This window comes from Cydia pomonella, chromosome 21 (assembly GCF_033807575.1).
Source record: "Cydia pomonella isolate Wapato2018A chromosome 21, ilCydPomo1, whole genome shotgun sequence".
Classification (NCBI taxonomy): Eukaryota; Metazoa; Arthropoda; class Insecta; order Lepidoptera; family Tortricidae; genus Cydia; species Cydia pomonella.
The window spans coordinates 11,345,757-11,367,675 of NC_084723.1; the positions used below are offsets into that span (position 1 = coordinate 11,345,757).

The 21,919-nt window shown below is 35.1% G+C and overlaps 1 protein-coding gene across 1 annotated transcript in view; it reads right to left on the bottom strand.

Moving 5' to 3' along the window:
* Positions 1-21,715, bottom strand: part of LOC133529651 (tyramine receptor 1-like) — a 115,172-nt gene extending 93,457 nt beyond the window's left edge. Inside the window, exon 1 of the mRNA XM_061867419.1 lies at positions 21,499-21,715. The gene's annotated coding sequence lies outside the window, so the exon portion shown is untranslated. The remainder of the gene's footprint in view (positions 1-21,498) is intronic.
* Positions 21,716-21,919: the final 204 nt, after the last annotated feature.

The following is a 21,919-nucleotide window of genomic DNA, read 5'->3' on the forward strand; positions in this document are numbered from 1 at the left end:
TGATCCAGATAGACCAAAAGATGCGTAGAAATTGCCTTAACCAAATACAAATACAAATACAAATAATACAAATAATTTTATTGAAAACAATATAAGTACAGTGTTAGCACTTAAAGACTAAGGATTAAGGATAAGGAAAAGTTTACAAATGCCTGAACTAGGAGTTCCTGTGTTTCAAACCTTACCTCTACCTATACAATACCATTAGATATTGAACCACATATAAAATACATATTGAACCGTAAAGGGGATATAAAACGGTGCAGTTATTACATTTAAGTAAAGCTCCCACATAAAACAACCCTTTACACGCACTAAAACGATGTCCAGTTCCATTTTATCACCTTTTTATGACTGCGTTGAATATTTGAAAAGGTTTCATTTCATGAACATTTGTCTAATCAAAACAAACGCAATGTGTATGAATAGCTAATTTTTCTGTAGGTATTATCAACATCATCATCATCTTCCTCGCGTTGTCTCGGCATTTTTTTTGCCATAGCTCATAGTCAACTCATTCCGAGAATTTACGAAGGCATTATTTTTTACGAAAGCGACTACAATCTGATCTTCCAACGCAAAGGGTAACCTAGGCCTTACTAATCCCAATGGATTAGTCCAGTTTCCTCACGACGTTTTCCTTCACCGAAAAGCGGATAAATATCAAATGATATTTAGTACATAAGTTCCGAAAAACCCATTCGTACGAGCCGGGGTTTGAACCCGCGACCTCCGGATTGCAAGTCGCACGCTCTAACCGCTAGACCACCAGTGCTTCTAGGTACATACGTACGCGCTGTAGGTATTATTATCAAACCCCATTATTAACGTATTTATTCATTGAAAATCTTGGTTGGCAAAATTATCTAAGGAACACTTACTTCGCTGTTGGCGCTCAACTTTGGCCAATTAAAAACGCCCGTAAGCTGAAGACGTCAGTTCGATTCTGGCCTCGGCCGTCGGAGGATTTGATCTCTTTTCATCAGTAGGTATAACCTATTTTTCTTGAACAAGCTTCATTTATGAACCGGACAGTTTCTGAATAATGTATTTAGATATACATGAAAAACTAGATATCTTTCCGAACTTAAGGGACCACAAAGTTTGAGCAACTGTTGCAAAATGTATGAATTCAACATCTGGCCTGACCTTTGGCATGCCAAAAACAAAGCACTACGATTATTTATTCGTTTCAACAAAGACAATTAAATAATAAAAACTCTCAACCTATACACAATTGCCGTGTGGTGCCGGCGTTTAGAATAGCACCACCCCATCTCGTCCCGTGGGTGTCGTAAAAGGCGACTAAGGGAAAACTGACGGATGGGCAGCAGCGTCCGTTGAGCATTGTTTTAACACCCACTGCGGTCCCAACTCGCGTAATCAACCTAAATTCTCAAATAATAAAACCACCATCTCAAAAATCACACATCTACCTTAAAAATCTAACATTCAAACTTCTCCTCAACTAAAAATCAAACCCCCATCTTAAAAATCAAACCTACCTTACAAATCAACTTCACAAAACTCAACCTGGGCCCATGGCCGCCCGTACTCAATGCGGGGACCATGGGTCCACCAATAGCTAAATCACAACAACAACGCCGGGTCTCTAAAAACTGAGCATCACCATTGTTCCGTCTGATGGTGATGCCGGACCCGGCATCGCATAAAACATAAGAAACCCTTCACAAATGTCACCGCGGGCACAGGGTCGCCCGTATCCCTAGCGAGGGCCCTGTGTCTTCACTCGACACTTACTAACCTTTAAAAAAAAAAAAAACCTATACACAAAGTTAAGTGCCTCGTTGATGATGACCGGTCTAGCCTAGTATGAAGCCGATGGTCCCGGGTTCAACTCCCAGTATGAGCATTTATTTGTGATTAACACAGATATTTGTTCCTGAGTCATGGATGTTTTCTATGTATATTAGTATGTATTTATGGATGTATTGGGTATGTGTTTGTTGTTAATGTTAAATAGAAATGAATAATTGTATAAGGTAATTCATCTATCTATATACGTATGTATACCGTCGCCTAGTACCCATAATACAAGCTTTGCTTAGTTTGGGGCAAATCGATCTGTGTATGATAATCCCCATATATGTATTTATTTATTCATTTTTATTAGGGACACATTTTTATTTAACTTCATTGCGTATATGTACTTTTTATATGAACCACTTCTTATCCGCTATCTGATTCTGAAATTTGATGTACTTGACCAATAACGGCGATGACAGCGATGACAATGTAATAATTTGAAGTACTTGGCCAATGACGGCGACGACAATGCAATAATTTGAAGTACTTGTCCGATGACGGCGATGACAATGCAATAATTTGAAGTACTTGGCCAATGACGGCGATGACAATGCAATAATTTGAAGTACTTGTCCGATGACGGCGATGACAATGCAATAATTTGAAGTACTTGGCCAATGACGGCGACGACAATGCAATAATTTGAAGTACTTGACCGATGACGGCGATGACAATGTAATAATTTGAAGTACTTGGCCAATGACGGCGACGACAATGCAATAATTTGAAGTACTTGTCCGATGACGGCGATGACAATGCAATAATTTGAAGTACTTGACCGATGACAGCGATGACAATGCAATAATTTGAAGTACTTGTCCGATGACGGCGATGACAATGCAATAATTTGAAGTACTTGACCGACGACGGTGATGACAAAGCAATAATTTGTTACGGTTTTGATCTCCTCTTGATACGACCTTGAAGATCGCTCACAATTATTAGTGCACGCGAAATGAAGTTAAAGTCGTCCGTGAGAAGCACGTCTATCACCAGGACAATCGTCAAGGACATATCAAAACCAGTTTCTAAACTATGATAATTTGTTCATTAAGTATAGTAGACCTCTGGGAAAGTGAGCTTCCGGGTTTGTATACATAATAGAAATATTATTAAATACTTTATTATAAATTTATAGTTATTACACAAACAATTCGACAAAGAGTTGACAGTAAAATCCACTCTCCACATTGAATATTCATGGAAAACTAGAACTTTACGCCCTAGGGAGCAGACACTTAAGTTAGTTACCAATTGCTGCCGATTCCGGGGTAATCCCATTGTCCGAGCCTATAATTGCAATCGCTAGCCTTAAAATTGCTTTGTTAGTTTAATTTCGTAGGATGCAAAATGTTTCGTTTATTTAAATAATTTATTGCTGATAAAGTTTTTTTTTTATACTATTAGTATATTAAATTTTAAATAAGTTTCCATTCCATTACAATAAAGTTTTTAACATTACAGTAAAACAAAACATTAATATTTATTGTAACTAAACTAAACAAAACCATATATAATAGCTTAGTCAAACAACTCGTCCCCAGCCCTTCAGGGCGCAAAAGTGCCCATCACTCTCGCCGCTATGTCACGCTGGATAGCGATAGACAACCTCTACATCAGAAAAGACCCGGAATGAGGGTCATGACCTCACCTGATAAAGGCTTTGCAAGAAATTAAGAGTATTTTTCATACGCGAATCTAGAGGCTAATAACGATTTCGGAAAGGCTTCTTTCTAGGCACCTACATTATTTTAAGAACCTCAGCTTTTCTTGTTCTCAGGAGACCGCGTTGTTCAAGTAAGTTAAACTTAACATAAATATTAAATATTCAGAGAAGTCGTACTGAGAATTAAAACTCAGTCCTTGATTTATTGGGTTGACAGAATTTTGTACCAAAATAAAGACGAGTGTAGAATAATAACTGTCTATCACCAAGGGCTTGTGTCTCGGCACTGGATATGCCGCCATTGGATGAACAATCTTTATAAAGGCTGCTATTATTACCTAAAAACTAGCATATATATTATAAAAAAATACATTTTAAAACTAAAAACTACAAAACACGTCTTGGCTATGTTGTATTACGCAACCCCGCAGTGTCAGTTAACAGGTAGCTGGCCGCGAAACTGCTGGGGACACCCACAGTTCCGACAGGAAAGCTCATCACGAAAGAATTAAAATGCACAGTACAGTCACCTGCAGAGATAAGTAACTCCCTTACATATATTTTTTTTTGCAGGGTAGGGGGGAATCAACTACACAGTTTATATCTGAACGTAAATTGCTTAAACCCGTTAATGTTTAAGTCATACTGAGCAACTTTTACTATGGTACCAACCCTGAAATCGTTAAAAATCATTTGGCTGTTTCATACATTTTGCTGGTCTGATGTTGAAATGTTCTCTGGGGGAGTCAATTTTATTTTCGTGATTTCGGGGTTGGTTACACAATAAAAGTTGCTCAGTATGACCCAAACGTTAATGGGTTTAAGTAATTGCTTTATATTCTGCTGTACTCTATATGTGACTGACTGTAGATACTTTGCGATTTTATTCTGTTTTAACAGTCTATATTACTTACTTGTCTGTAGCCTGACAAAATTCTGAACCTATAATATAGAATTCCGGCATTTTGTGAGCTTTATCAGATATAATATTGTTGGTAATTATGCTACTAGAGTAATTACAATAAATTTAGCAATTCAAATGAAAACTCATGAATAATACCTAGTTCCTTTTAACCAAAAAAGAAAAACGATAAGTTCACTCGTATGACTTTCAAACCAGATTTCATGGGTTCCAAGGTTAGAATACAATAGAAATATTCTCATTCGTGAACACAGATCTTCTTATGGTGCCTTCCGCCGAGAACAGAGTTGGGGGACGTTTTTTGTTATTTTTAAGTTAGTTTACATTTAATTGTTGGGCCAACTTGAGAGAATGGTTGAAGTATTCGGAACGTGAAAAGAGCGTACGTAGGAGAATGTCCAATCGGACGCCCTAGGCATTGCTGGAGCGACATGGTGGAGGCGGATCTGCGCGCGAGTCAATAATTGGCGAGAAGTCACACAGGAGCGAGAAAACTGGCGCTGTTGCGTGTCGGAGGCCCCGTCTCATTTTGGGTCGCTTAGCCAACGGAGTAAGTAAGTATTATTTCATAAGTTAAATTTTAGATACTAAGAAATTATCAATGTGTTTGTTTTAATTCGTTTTTTTTTTTGATATATTTCATAGTTACATTAAATTGATGTAAGTTATAAGTTTTATTTCAATGTGCTTTGAATGTACTTTTTTTTTAATAATATTAGCTAAAAAGAGAAAAATTAAAGCAAAAAGACATTTAAATATTAATTAGGTACCACGGGAACGATTTATTTCATAATAGAATTTGAATCAAAATTCACAAGTATCATTAACTTATAATTTGAATATAAAAAAACTAAAACTAACTAAAATGAAAAAATAAAGCTAAAAATTTAAAATACCTTTTATTATCGCGACGATATCTTCTAATCCTTAGCTCCCCTTCCTTAGTAAAAAAATAACGGATTTATTATTTCCGATAAAAGTTACAATTAAAACTTCAAACAAAACAAACATGCGACCAATTACAATATACATTTTTGCAATTTGTTAACAAATACTGCCAAACATTTAGTTGAATGCACCAAATACCACCATTAACTTTTTCAATCATAAAAAAGCATTTGATGGCCCACTCTATATAATTTCAAGGGATCAAATTTAATCAACTTCTACCGGCTTTTATTTGCATGGAAATTAGCTTTGGCTGGCCATGATTTTCTAACAAGTCGATTAAAATGTTGCGTGGGAGTGTTTTGTAAAGTTATCTTAATTTAGGGCCTGTTTCATAATAATGTAAACATTATGCTTTACTTAGAAGTAAAGTCCTGAATAAGCTAATTGCCACTTATCTGACGAATAAAGTTATCGTTGGCGTTTCACAATCTTCAAATAAGCTTAACTGGTAGATGAATATCTTTACAACTTAGGGCCTGTTTCACAATGTCCAAGTAAAGTCCTTAATAAGCTACTTGCCACTTACCTGACGAATAAAGTTATCGTCGGCGTTTCACAATCTTCAAATAAGCTTAACTGGTAGATAAATATCTTTACAACTTAGGGCATGTTCCACAATGTCCAAGTAACGTCCTGAATAAGCTACTTATCACTTATCTGATGAATAAACTTATCGTTGGCGTTTCACAATATTCAAATAAGCTTAACTGGTAGATAAATATCTTTACAACTTCCCTGTTCCACAATGTCCAAGTAATGTCCTGAATAAGCTACTTATCACTTATCTGACGAATAAAGTTATCGTTGGCGTTTTACAATATTCAAATAAAGTCCTGAATAAGCTACTTGCCACTTATCTGACGAATAAAGTTATCGTTGGCGTTTCACAATATTCAAATAAAGTCCTGAATAAGCTACTTGCCACTTATCTGACGAATAAAGTTCACGTTGGCGTTTCACAATATTCATATAAGCTTATCTGGTAGATAAATATATTTAGAACAAAAGCCAGAAAGGTTATGATTTACGTATTACCAGTATGATTCTGTCTGTATATTTGGATGATAAATATAGAATAATATAGTAGAAAATTTTTGGGTATTCCAATGAAACGGTCGGAAATTACTTTTGTATGGAAGGTGAAACTTGGCCGTACTTCTTAGAAACCTCTAATATTAAGCTGATTAATGTGTTACTTAACATTTAAGGACTTGGGGAAATGCAAAAAAATACCATCGGTTATAAGACATAATAGAATTTCATTTCATTTTATGGAGAGATCAACTGAGATCATACTTCTGCCGTCCTATCACTAAAACCTATCAAAGCTGCATATTACCAGTTTTCGTTTGGATGAATATTCTAAGACAGGAAAAAATTCTCTATCGACTGGTCATTTTTTGGAATCATATTTTTATCATTTGTAGTTACGGAGATACAGACTCGACCTAACACGCTAACTGCATTATAATATGATACTTCTCGATACTATAAAATCGCAAACCCACATTATTCTTCTATAAGTAATATAAAAGCGCTTAGCCAGTTGTTTATTTTAATTAATCTTTTACAACATACAAAGCTAAAACACATTTACTTGGAAAAACTTTATAAATTTCCATTAAAGCCATTTAACCCTATTATTATGTTTTATCACGTACACTTTTTTATAACAAATACTATACAAAAAAACAGTTACTACGCTTAAACATGGCTAACGTTCTTTAACTGTGTGTTTAAAAGACTTTTATTGCGATCCATATTACAAATACACCACTAAAACCTATTTAGTTTTCTTAACGGGTAATTATGTTTGAGAAAAAGAATAATAATACAACAGTTAAACATGGCCAACTAACAATGCTACGCTAAAACCCCGCTAAGTATAAAACATATTCCCTTAAATTTTATTACGTAGGACAGACAGTTTTTCAATGCGGCGCGCGCGCAGTAAGTTGTCTGTTTTCGTTGGTGAGAAATGGATGCATGTTTATGTCAAAAATGTCCGGTATGCGAAAGTAAGTGTTAAATATCTCTTTATATTAAGGATTTAGGCACACTAAGATTAGATTTTAACTATCTTAGAGTTTGTATTTTCCTACACATCTTTTAGACTACATAAATAAGTAATGAAATAAGGAATAATTTATAATTGTTATTTCTTTTATGCGTTATACGATTTTCAGAATACAGGCTTAGATTTAGCAGACCTAGAGAGAAGGGAATCTAAATAGGTACAGTTAAAAACAATGGCCAGTAGAGTATTAAAATCAACCCTGGCAGAACGCTTTGATTTATGTACCTATCACTATAACTTGAATTTCAGTGGATTTACCTTGAAACCGTAACGTGTAAGTCCAAATCAAAATGCTTTCTAAATTAGTGTTCGTGTTCATGTTGCAGATAGTCTATGTTAGATGAGTAAAAGAGCCTTGACGGTATGTTTAAAGTGATAGAAGAAGAAAATATAATTTGTTAGAGTTTATACAGTTATGAAATAAAACAGGAAACAACACGCTGCGCCGTTCTGTGCAAGAAAAATGAAGATCAAGAGGAATCCACCTTTATATGATGTTGACGCCCTACTTAATAACTATGGAACTAGATATCTATCACAGGAGATACATTAAGAGAACGCAATATGCCTAGTAAGATGTCGAAGTCACTCGTGTTGAAAGCATTACCGAAATCCAAGAACGATAACACCCTGATATACCATATTTGCACGTATTTATGCAGTAATTTTTACAAGAGCGGTGAAGTGCAGTGCCATGTGGGGTAACCGGGTTTGGTTTATATGGATTTGTGAGCGCATGTCTATTCAAAACAGTAACCTGTTGATGTACAAAAGACACTCAAGAACTTTAGAGAGGAAAGGAAAAAATGGAAATAAATAGAGCGGTAGTCTAAGAAGAAGGAGGAATTGGACTTTTTAGCAAAGGAATAAGTAATAGCGGTATCTTATTAAAGCGACGGGAAAATATAAGAAGAAATACATATGATGATATGATCAATAAGGTCAATTAGAGTTTTGGCTCAGATTGTCGACTCCAACGGAATTAGACGAGATGAACATTACGTCCTTTCTAAGGGCACTATCAGTGAATTGATCAAGGGAGGAAGAAGGATAATCAGAAGTTGAAGTATTTGAAAAAAAGTTAGGTTGATGCATTAGAAGGAAAGTTTAGGATATCCTACTTACCGAGAAAATTTTTCAGAAGAAAAGAAGTCCAGATTAAGGGAGTCGAGACCAAGAAGAAGTCATTAATTCACCTTTTTGATGGTTCCAACTCCAAGTAACTTAAGAAACTACCAAACTTTAGATGGTCCCCAAATTTAACAAAATTATGAATTTGAAGCCTTTGATCATCTCCGCATATTGTACTGCAGTGATTCCGTAATGCATGACACTTAGCTTTATATTTATGCGAAGGATGTTAAAGGCAGATGCTAAAGTAGGTAACACATTTCTGTAAATTCGTTTTTATCTTATGTGTATCCAACTAGTAAGTCCTCACCGATTACAGAGACAACTGCTCCAAATTCAGCATAATTACTACAGATTTCGATGCCTCTAAACCTACTAAGTAGCATGTTGAGTTACCTTTTACTATCGTAAAACTCAGGAAGTCACAAATCCCATATAAAAAACTAGTAGGAATCTGAGAACTAATAGATTTTAGTGTGGTCATTTAGCCTTACTAGGTTTTTGAACTGTCAATCAAAGCGCGGGGGGCGCATTTTCAAAAGTGGTCTTTATTAGGTACTGGGCCTTACATGGATTACCTGATACCTACCTTACAATGATTAGTAATCTACGCCTACATCTAACAAATATTTGAGACTGACACAATTTTCGTTTTTACTCCTTCGCGTAAAATTGTACAAAGCTGAAGACTGATTTGTCAGTATTTTTTACGTTTTTAATTTTATTTTTGAATGCAAATAAATACATATACGATACAGGTGTGATTTATTCATTTAACAATAAGTAACTCTATAAACTTAGTAGTATAATGCTGATCAACGTGATTTTATAAAAAAAAATGCAAATATTTCCACGACTTAAACCTAGTGAGCATTCGTCATTTAACGGGGTTTTAGAATAGGAACGCATACATATTACTTCAATATGTAGGGTCATTACATAGCTAAAAAACAGTCACAATCCAATAACGTGTGTATTATAAATGTTTTCTAGGTAATATTTTAACAGATACAATACTATAAAATTGTTCAGTACCTTTTCGGTTATTAAGCTATGTTTTGTTTATTACACAATTCACAATTACGATACTATAAACACGTAAATTGACTTTGGCCGTTATTTAGATATTTTTTATATATTATTCAATTCTAAAGAACGGCTAAAGTATACTTAACGGTGTTTTAGGAGTAATATCGTACATATTTTAGTAATTATTTGCAATACTAAAACACAAAATTGTGATTTTCTAATTAATAAAATAATATTTGAGAAAATGGTTTTCAAAAACAGTAAGCATAAATTTAGTTTTAATTTTTGCGTAAAAGAAATCCCAAATAAATGTACACATTTTCTAGAGATATTGGTTTGAACGTTTTTTGCCCATATCTCAAAACTATAATTTGTGGGTTAAGTAGATAGGTTTTAGGGATAGGATGGCAGACTTACAAGGAAGGGTACCCAACTGTCCGACTCCGATTTGATTCATTTTGATATATGTTATAGAGTAGTCTAAAATAACGGACACGTATTTTTTTTTAGCTGCTCAAACTCAACCTATTGGGAGAAATTGTCCTCCAAAGTACTAAAAAGTTACTAATTCTTTTAACTCCTATAGAAAGTGATGCTCAAGCAACTTACTAGTTAATGGCTGGTTTGAGTATATGTTTGAAAGCAGCAAAAAATAATGAGCACGTGTTTTGTTATACAGGCTAAAACTCATTTTTTCCTAAAAAATCGACATTCGAAGTTTTTTAATATCTTATCGCTAAAGTTACACATAAAGACGGGTGTTTTTTTAGGAAAACTTGAGTTTAAGCAGATATAACAAAACACGTGCTCATTATTTTTTGCTGCTATCAAACATATACTCAAACCAGCCATTAACTAGCAAGTTGCTTGAGCATCACTTTCTATAGGAGTTAGAAGATTTAGTAACTTTTTAGTACTTTGGAGGACAATTTCTCCCAATAGGTTGAGTTTGGGCAGCTAAAAAAAAATAGGTATCCGTTATTTTAGACTACTCTATAACATATATCAAAATGAATCAAATCGGAGTCGGACAGTTGGGTACCCTTCCTTGTTAGACAAGGAAAAACTCTGAATTTACCTACTAACAAATGTCTCGACTCCTTTTCAAACGTCTATTCCAATTTTCATGAAAAATGCTAAAAATATCAGCCTCTTCCGAACCTCATTAGCCTTACAGGTGCGAACACAATAAATCTTTATTATCCTGGCTCATAAATTATCAAAACAAGAGAAACGGAGATGTTTTCACTCCGCTTAACCCGACAAAAATACCTTGAAATGCGAATAAAAAAGAAATGCTAAATTGCAAGTGCGTGGGTTGAATCTCAGGTAATTCGATATTCCATTTTATAAAATAAACCATGAGATATGCCCAAAGCGAGAGAACAGCTAGAGGCCGATTCAAATTTAGAACTCGTAACGGTTTTGGTCGAATTAGGATACGACCTTAAATGACACCATAATATTTTTTTTTAACTTTTTGCTTTATCTCAATAATGTCGGATATCGCTGGATAGGTTGCTTAAAATAAATAAGGGCCTGTAACAAGCATTTTTGATAAAGTGATTATATTCGAAAATAATCGCTCTGAAAGAAAAAAAATGTGTCACCGTTTTAACTTATCAAATATGAAAAAAAATGTGGAACAAAAACATAACAAGTACTTTCAATTCAAGTATAGCGAACATTTGATAGGTTCAGCCATTTATGAATTATTGCAAAAAGTATTGATTTAAACCAACACTATTTTCGTTCATAGTTTTAAAACGAATACGGGACTTAAGACGCCGACGAAGGGACGTCAGTACCCCTAGTGTAAATAAATTCGATTTCTAAACGTGACGTACGCGTTTGCGTTTAATCTCATTTTGTATTGGATTTAGAAAGAGCGCGCCAAGCGGGACGTTTTGGAAACTCAAAATCCTATACAAAATGAGACTTAACGCAAACGCGTTCGTCACATTATGATGTCCATTAAATTTACACTAGGGGTACAGGCCATATAATAAACGTAAGTTTACGCGATTAAGTGCAGTTTTAAAGCTATTGCAAAAAGTCTTCTCTTCTTTAGTAAAAAGACGTACAAAACGCTGTGAAGGTACTCCCTTATGCTAATAATGTACATTATATATCTATGTGTATGAATGGTAACTACGACTACCCTACACTGAGCATGGCTCGATATGCTACCTTGGAAATACACATTTAACAAAAAGGGTATCATAAATGTAGTTTCGGCTAAATTAGTTCACGCTGCGCCACTGAAGATCGCTCATACTATTTAGTGCACGTGAAATGAAGTAGTGTGTGAGAAGCGCCCCAATCACCAAGACGATCGTCAAGGTCAACCAATTCAAAACCGTTATAAGATGCGTCCAATCCGAATCGGCCTCCTGAGTAGTTTCTTGAGCAAATGATCTTGATTTTCTTCTTCTCTTCTTCTCTTCCTACATGGTCTCGGCATATTTCCGCGGCTGTCAAGAATTGGCACAGGAGCTAGTTTTTATAAAATCACTGCCGTCTGATCTTTAGACTTAGTAGAAAAAAAAATAAGCCTTAATCTTAACTCATTCAGGGCTAATCACGACTGTCGTTTTGCCTCTACGAAGCATTTCCGCTACATACCAGGAAATCCATGTTATTGGCTACGACGTAGCGCTATGACCGTATCTCAAGGGTGAATATGTTAATAACTCCACGGTCGATTTGGCCACGGCAACTGATATCAACTTTGTTGTAGGTTATCAACTAGTCCTTAGTGTTAGGTCTGAGTGGACGCTGGAAGCGGAGCGTTCAGCGGGGCGTGCAGCGTGGCGTCGGGCTCACAAGTGATGTGAGCAGCGTGCACTAAGGCCGCTCCCATACGTTTGCATTTGTTTAACATGCACGCCGCACGCCCGGCTGTACCTACGCCCAACTCGAGCGTCCACTCAGGCCTCACACTTATAGAAACTAAATATAGGTACATATTACAACGATCTTCTGTATTGTTCAACAACTGGCATTTGTAAAACAAGCTAAATACTGTGAGATTTATGTTACAAAAATACGTAGTAAATATATCTTCCCGGTTAAGGAAACCATTATTATGAAACCTGTACCCCTAGTGTAAATAAATTCGATTTCCAAACGTGACGTACGCGTTTGCGTTTAGTCTCATTTTGTATTGAATTTCGAAAGAGCGCGCCAAGCGGGACGTTTTGGAAACTCAAAATCCTATACAAAATGACACTTAACGCAAACGCGTTCGTCACGTTATGATGTCGATCACAGTTACACTAGGGGTACTGAACACAATGAAGTTTTTTATTTGCGTTTGAATTTGGATTTTCCCCGTGCAAACTTACAAAGTGATATTGTTATTGTAGATCTCGATTGAGAATACATTCAACTACCATCAACGTTCACGTTTGATAACGTGTTCATCACACTTGCTCGAAAAAGATCTTATTTCATTCAGGTATAAAGGACAAACTACTAAAGGACAAAGGCATGTATTGTTCCTGCGGGAGTTATAGCTTTTGTGTGTAAGTGTAACTTCGAGGGTAAGAAGATTGCAAACTCGAGTATTTAATGCACTCCAGCCTGTGGCTGTCGTGCATCTAAAGGCTTCGTATCCAAAATTTCACTTACCCCCGTCGTTGCACAATGTACTATTAGTACCATCAAAATCAAAAGTAGCTGATGGAACAACGCACCAAAAGTATCTGCTATCCTGGAATATATCTCCAAATAGCAATGTGCAAAGAGAATTTTCAAAAACTTCAAAGTTCCCGTGAAATATTCTCGGTATTTCTCTGCAACTTAATTGCCAAACCGTTAGTTTAAATACTTTCAATTTCTACACTTGGAACAGACGCTAATAAGCGACGTAAATTTTAAATGAAATAGTTGTTGAAATGAAATATTGAGTAATAATCCCTAATTTGAAACGGGGACTTTCTAAGTGGAAAATCGCAAAAAAGGTTCTAGAATTTATCGAAAATGTTTCTTAAGCTATTAGAGAATTGTAAAAGTACATTACGATACAAGTGCAAAACATAGGAAATTTGCAACGAGTGACGATAAATTAAAACACGACCGAAGGGAATGTTTTAAATCGACACGAGTTGCGAATTACGGCGCTTACGCGTTTAGGTCGCGTTTATTCTCAAAACAACAACAACTTATGGCGCAAAATAATGGTTCTCCGGTTCTATACGTAGTAATATTTGTTTACTTAATGTGTTCATTGCGAGTTAATTAAAATTACAGTTAGAATTATATTACGAGAATAAGATTTTTTTATTTATTATTTGAAGCATAATCGAAGTTAACCAGGGTAAAGAGTTTATTTCTAGTCACCTTCCAATAAGTGGCCTTTTACTAAAATGGCTAAAATAAGAATGATTTTTATTTATTCTCACAATTCAAATAAACCAAATAACTTTAGTACTGTAAAATTACTTGGATTGTGTGTATATAAGGCAGTATCTTACGTGAGCGAATAACTCGCGAACGCGAAGCGGCGCGGCGCGGGTGAATTCAATCCTTTAATACCTATGGAAGTGTCCTACGTGGGCGATCTTTGAATGCCGTTGGACCGCAGCGCCGCGCCGGGTCGCATTCGCGAGTCATCGCTCGCGTAAGCCGCTGCGTAAAACAGAATCCTATTTATTATAAGGTGGCCAGTTATTGGAAGGTGGCCAATAATAACTTTATCCGTTTAATTAAGAAAGGGAATAATGTTATATAAGTCTCGAGGAACCCGAGAGATTTTAACCACGCATTTCTAAGGCCAGAAGAAGGAAAAAAATGTTACATGAGCATAGGTCAAATTCACGAAAAAAAAATTTTTTTTTTCGGTTTTTTGTACATATTTGTACATAAAATATAAACACTATATATTTTTAAAACTGAAACTCAAAAAGAATTCTAACCTTTTTTTTTAAAACCTATTTTTTGCAAAGTATTACTTGTCCCTTTTTGACATCTATCAATAAGGATATTTGAATGAGGTCCCATGGTGTTGCCACCATCCCCATCAAAAGGGTGTTTTGCACTAAGTAACATCTTTATAAATATATAAAAAGATCTTTTTTGTAACTCTGAAATTAGGTGACTTGCAAAAAAGTTTATAGGTAATTTTAGTCTTTAAATATAATCAGGAATATACTGTTTAAATCCCTCGCAATGCTCACGGGCACCATGTATTTTTGGTGGGAATTTCATTTATAGCCCTTGAACTTTCTAAAAGCATTATTAATTCCATTGAAGAAGAAGCAATGATCGGCTCCCAAACATATCGCTTATCAAAAAGAAATATTCAAAACTTTCGTGTGGCAGCCGGCTCGATTAGTGATGTGCTGGAATTACCCTTACCGGAATTATTTCCAATAAGTAATTTACCGAGAAGATTGGCCAATTGAAATTGTCGTGAGTCATACTAACATTCATCATCATCATCTTCCTCGCGTTGTCCAGGTATTTTGCCACAGCTCATGGGAACCTGGGGTCCGCTTGGCAACTAATCCCAAGTATTGGCGTAGGCACTAGTTTTTACAAAAGTGACTGCCATCTGACTTCCCAACCCAGAGGGTAAACTAGGCCTTATTGGGATTAGTTCGATTTCCTCACGATGTTTTCCTTCACCGAAAAGCGACTGGTAAATATCAAAAATTATTTCGTACATAAATTCCGAAAACTCATTGTTACGATCTGGGATTTAAATCCGCGACCTTTACGATCGCTTTTTTCCTCCATTTTCAAGCCCCCTCTGGTGTTGCAGGTGTCCATGGGCGGCGGTAATCGCTTACCATCAGGTGATCCGTCTGCTCGTCTGCCTCCTCTACCATAAAAAAATCACTATCAGGGCATGAGTAGCGGTCACGATTGCCGCCGTGAGTGCGTATTTTACACGAGTGACTAAAAATTCCTGAGATGAATCGTAAGATTAGCTAAAGGGAAAATTACCATTTTTCCCAGGTTGTTACGTTTACCAACTAAATAAACACTTATATATCTTGACAGTGACAGTGAACTGACAATGAAACACATGTTATAAAATTAAATTGCATAGGTACGATAATAACATAGAATTTCCGAAATGTGTAAATAAACTAGCAGAGGATTATGATCAGGGTATATTTGCCGGTAGCATTACAAATTTTCCAATCACTTTGGATTCTTCGAAAGTAAACTTAGTTCAATATTATCATGTTTCAGTTTGTAAGTATGACGTTTGAATATAAATGAAAGTAATGCGCTGAAAACCATGTCAATAAAATTGTACAAACACGTTTACTGGAAAATGTTTTGTTTTATTTTTGTATTTCTTTGCTCAATAATAAAATATGTAATATGTACAATACCTTAAGCCCAATCTACACTGAAAAAAAAGATTGCATAACAGTAAAAAAATACTTTGATACCATACTTATAAATTGGGACTAGTGAACTATGTGTTACACCTAGGATTTGCACGATGAATCTGAATTGTATGGGAAGATCGGCGAATCCAAATCCACATGCAGATAATTTCATACATTTCGGATCCGGATTGCAAGCCCTAGTTACACCGATCAGTTTGTAACAACAAAATAGATTTTAAGATATTGATCAAAATTTATTTATTTATTACAGTGTTTGGTTATTTTTTATTGCTCATTATTCTCATTAATGTCGGTGTACCAAAGAAAGTTACCGGAAAATTACCCGTCTTGGGAAAATTTCCGGTAACAGCACATCACTAGTCTCCCATTTTTTCCTAACTTAAATATTCTCGCCGAGTTCCATTGTGCGAGGAAACTTTCCAAAAGTTACCCGAAAGCGAAATAAGTAATCAGGCCGTCAATGGCATGTAAAATTATTCTGAACAGCTATTTTACATACATTTACTTCTAACAATGGCGCCCTTGTTTTATGATGCATAAGTATATATACTTTGATGAGTACTAGTCATTTGTTTTACAAGGGGGCAAAGTTGTTGTTTATCCGCTCGTTTTAATATTGATACCCGTGCAAGCGAAAGATCCCAAAATTGACCCACGAGCGTAGCGAGTGGTTCGCGTAGTGGAATCTTGAGCGTTGTGAGGGTTAAACAAATCCGAGTGAAACACAACATTTTTACCACACCAACGCGAAGAAAATACTAACTATGAAATACAAAAAAATCAAATCTAAATAAACGTAATAAAAACATTATCATTTAAAAGTCAATTCTACCAGCTAACATAAGGAAACAACTCAATATTTGCATCTGAATACTGCCTCACATGTGGATAAAATACAACTTTCTCAATAATTTTTGACCAATTAAGAGGGCCTTTACCAGTTGGTCTGGTGAAAAATAATTTTACAGTATATATGGTGCTACTTTACCGCCCTAGTGCGGTAACTAGCACTATACGTGCGTGTGTCAAAAATTTAAAGGGCCATATGTACTGTGAAACGTTGTACAACACACGTGCGAAAAGGTGACTTACCACCAGGCGGGCCGTATGCTTGTTTGCCACCGTCGTGGTATAAAATAAAAAAGGTAATTCGCAGGTTAGGAAAAGGAATTTCCCACTTTTCGGACTTGTATCGTAATGCACAGTCTTTTACAGAAGTCTTAGATGGAGGGGCCAATAACTAAAGCAGTCACCCTATTTATATATCATACCGGAATAACACAAGCCGTATTATTCGGAGACTTAACCCCTTATTCATAAACGTCTACTAAAGTTAACAAGCCGCTAATAATCGTTTGTCCCTTTCCATCATACCAATACGTCGGAAAGGGACAAACAATTATTAGCGGCTTGTTAACTTTAGTAGACGTTTTTAAGTAAGGGGTAAGTCAATTAGTAGACGTTTATGAGTAAGGGGGTAGTAGACGTTTATGAGTAAGGGGGTTAGTCAATTAGCAGACGTTTATGAGTAAGGGGGTTAGTCAATTAGCAGACGTTTATGAGTAAGGGGGTTAGTCAATTAGTAGACGTTTATGAGTAAGGGGGTTAGTCAATTAGTAGACGTTTATGAGTAAGGGGGTTAGTCAATTAGTAGCCGTTTATGAGTAAGGGGGTTAGTCCATTAGCAGACGTTTATGAGTAAGGGGGTTAGTCAATTAGGAGACGTTTATGAGTAAGGGGGTTAGTCAATTAGTAGACGTTTATGAGTAAGGGGGTTAGTCAATTAGTAGACGTTTATGAGTAAGGGGGTTAGTCAATTAGCAGACGTTTATGAGTAAGGGGGTTAGTCAATTAGTAGACGTTTATGAGTAAGGGGGTTAGTCAATTAGTAGACGACGACGACGTTAGTAGACGTTATTAAGAGAGAAGTATACCACGTGGTCGTCCATACAAAAAAAGAAAACGTTCTTCCACTTCTAAAAATTTTCCATTCTCCATGATTTTTTTGTATGTTATTGACACAATGAAAAACTAGGTTTATAAGGTTTCCTTTTTTGCAAAACATTTTTTTTTTAAAGCGAAACCTTTGTAAACCTGGAATATATTATGCTAAAGCGATCGATATCAAAATCAAAGTGTTATGATAATATTTAGTTAATGGAAACCGTTTTCTCCCGAAATGGAATTACATAGAATAAGTACCGTTATTTCATTACGATTGCAAAGTTATTCTTCCCTGTTAACAGAACAAAATATATCAATTTAAATATGACCTTGACTGTCCATGTATACCTACCGCATAGAGGTGGAAAAAAACCGGTCAAGTGCGAGTTCGTATTACTCGCGCACCGAGGGTTCCGTATAAACTTTGAATTATCTCTTGTCTTGGCTTTTGATCAGATGCACCTATCCTAAGCATAATTGTGTACAGCGCCATCTATCGGCAAATTGTCTAACTAATTTGCGCGATGTATTGCACGTATGTTGGTTTTTCGTGGATAATTCTCTATCATGTGAACCGATTTCAAAAATTGTTCTTTTATTTGAAAAAAGGTGTCTTTAGTATAATCTCATAGCAATTTCCAGTGTAATAAACACACCTATAGTTAGTTAAATTGCAACATGAGTTCGGAAATGTTTTTAGTTCATTAAAAAAAAAGTTACCAAGAAAGAGGTCTGATTATATTTTTCCTGTAAAATATATAGTAATGTTAATATTATGTAAAAAATTCATAATTTTTCATCGGTAAACTTCTGAGATAAGGGGGGAATGGTATTTTTTTTTTCACATTTTCCGCAATAAATCATTTTTTTTCCACTAGTAAAAAATAATCAAAATTGTTTTAGAATGTTCAATTTAAGCTCTTTCAAATGATACCCCACTTGATCTAGTCACTAGACTTTAAAATTTTACCCCCTCTTCATATTGGACATTTCCCATAGTTATTAAAATAAAAGAACAAAATAATACTTTCAATATGTCTGGATTAGCGTTCTTCATAACCATTCCAAATTTTAAATCGATAGCTCAAGTGGTTCTCGAGATATTAAGCGTTGTAACAGACGGACGGACGGACGGACAGAGTCGCACCATAACGGTTCATTTTGTACCTTTTTGGTACGGAACCCTAAAAAGGGAGGTTCCTCGCCATTTTTTACGATATCCACTGCAAGTTACACCAAAAATGATAAATCGCCGCAGCGACACCACCCGATTGGATACAATTTTATATATTTTTAAGCTATCTCCATGATATTGCACTTTCTGCCTTAAAAAAACGAAATAAATGCCTTTAGTGAAAGTAACACTTAACTTAAATATTTTTGTAATTTCAAAGTTTCAATGACCTTTCGTTTGTTAAAATAAACTTTAAAATAATTGCTCATCTTTAGTGTTTATAAAGTTTAAGGGTGAATAAATTAAAATGTTATAGTTTTGTTCTGCTATTTTATCTATTCAAAACTTGCTTATCATTTTCGTACTAAGAACCAAAAATAGGTAACCTACTGAAATTTGATTAAATACTAAAATGTTATTTTAATACTTTATAGGTTTATTTTTTCTAAATACCTACACAGTTTTATGCCACTTAACACATTGAGTGCCGGCGCTCTGTTCGTAGTCGCTTTCCTCTACAAAGCGGGAAAACGCTAGAATCGGCTACGCGTGTAGCGCTACGAAAATGTTGGCAGTGAATGCGTTAAGGCTCCGCGAGTTCAGGTTCCTCTCCCACTCTCACTGAGCTTAAAATGGCTGTGCATGTCATGTTTTTGAATTTAAAATTTTGTAATTAAAAAAACACGCATTTTTCGAAACAATTTCATACTCGTTTAGCTTTTGTGCAAAAATTCTTACAAATGAAAATGTTTTAAATTAGATAATTAAGCACAATGCAAATTCTACTCAACACTCAAAACTTTTCTGATGACTCTGGATACAATCATTATCAGTTATTTCAACTGCCTTCCTGCTTTACAAATAATATGTAAATAGAAATAGTTTATTCGTGGCAAACATATACAGATAGAAAGAGAAATAAAAAAGAAACTTATACATAAAATTACAACGTATAACATTACATTACATGGCACATATCAGTCACGAAATGGTCCCGACTCAGCATGGTGTTAGCCTGGATCTACATCCCCACGCAAACCTATCAAAAGACCGGGATTTACGAGTATATGCTCGTGAAATAAAAGGATATACAACTATTTTTTTTAATCATAATTAACGGAGCGCTGAGCATTATGGCGCTCCATACGTTCGCAGAAATACAGCAGCATTGGGTACTTAGTTTTTTTTTCAATCAAGCAAAAGTAAAGAAATCAGGTTTCGACTCGATAAAGTTACTAAAGAAAAACCGTATTATGTTATAAAAAAGCGCTAAGATTTTTCAAAATCTCTGCGGGCTGTACCTACTGCACCTTAAAATACCTTTTTCTTAACTTTCATAATAACATAATTTTGGTTCTAACTTACAACATAAGTACAGGATGGTTTTCGAATTCCACCAAAACTCTCGAAACATTGGCCAAAAGTACGGAACAGTAAATAGGATGTCGTGTCTTACGACGCTTTTCTATGTAGTAAATAGAATCACCTTTATGTATGTACAGTTACAGAAAATAAATCATACAGTATGTCTCGAACAATGGGGCTTTAAATGCAGGGTTCGATTCTACTCGAGCTGCTTTTACTAACCTACCTACCTTCACAGGACCAACCCCGAAATCTCAAAAAAAATTGGCTTTTCTATAAATAAAAAATCGACATGTCTTTAGCCTAAATGTATGAAAAGGTCAAAAATTTTTTGGCGACTTCGGGGTTGGTCCCATAATAAAATTAGCTTAGTGCAGCGAGTGCAATCGAGCTCTGCATTTAAAGCTCCACGGTGGGAGACACTTTGTATGCCACCTGGCCCTGTGTCTAGCATACAGGCCCAAAAAAAAAAACAGAAAATTAAATTAATTAAAATAAAAATACTTATAAAATTCCAGACCCCCGCCCTATAAGTTGCCAAAAAATTATTAGGAATATTATTCTTACACGTCCCATACAAAATGTAATTAATGATAAAAAACGTATTATGTTTAAAATGTTTCCTTTACCATTGATAAGTACATAAAACACAAACGTTTGAAAAAATTATTAAGTAAAAAAAAACTCAAAGTATTTTAGCCAGCCTGTTATTTGAAACTTACAACGCAAATGGGTTATTTTATATTAGCCATGCGATTCCCTTACTTTAAAAAAAAAAACAAAATGACCTGGGGAGCATTCATTTATAAGTTTATTTTAAGTTTTATAATATCTATAGTTTAGTTAGTTTATTTATTTGTTATTTACACAGATTTATGTGGTTATTTAAGTTTACTGCATTTTATTATTTTGTATTGTGCCAGTTTTATCAATGTTTGTAATAAAAAAACAACTTAAAATTTCTATACAACTTTTTACATTAACACAACACTCGCAAATTTACTCAAAAACTTTAAAAAAAGAAAACTTTCGAAAACTTACCATACAAACTTTCCAAACTCAAAAGTCACTTTTCACTCACAAATCCTTTGGCATAATCACTAATTGAATTATAATTAACTGTTATATTCTATTAAACAGTAACTATAAGTAATATTCGTATCGTATTTAATATAGTAGCGTACAGAGGACAACCTCTCTCCCCGGCGTCTCTTTTGGTACTAACGCGAGGGTTGCTACCCCTTCTCGAAGCAATCTGAGGTGGAAATTATTGTACAAAACAAGCTTTATAAGTTGGAGTTTTTATGAGCTTACCAATAAACTTAGACGAATTTAAGATTGTAAATTATATGAAAACAAGCTTTCGCAATATTTATTTATTATTAATTAATGGTATCAATCGATACCATTAATTAATAATAAATAAATAAATAAATATTAGGAACCGGCAAAATAAATACGT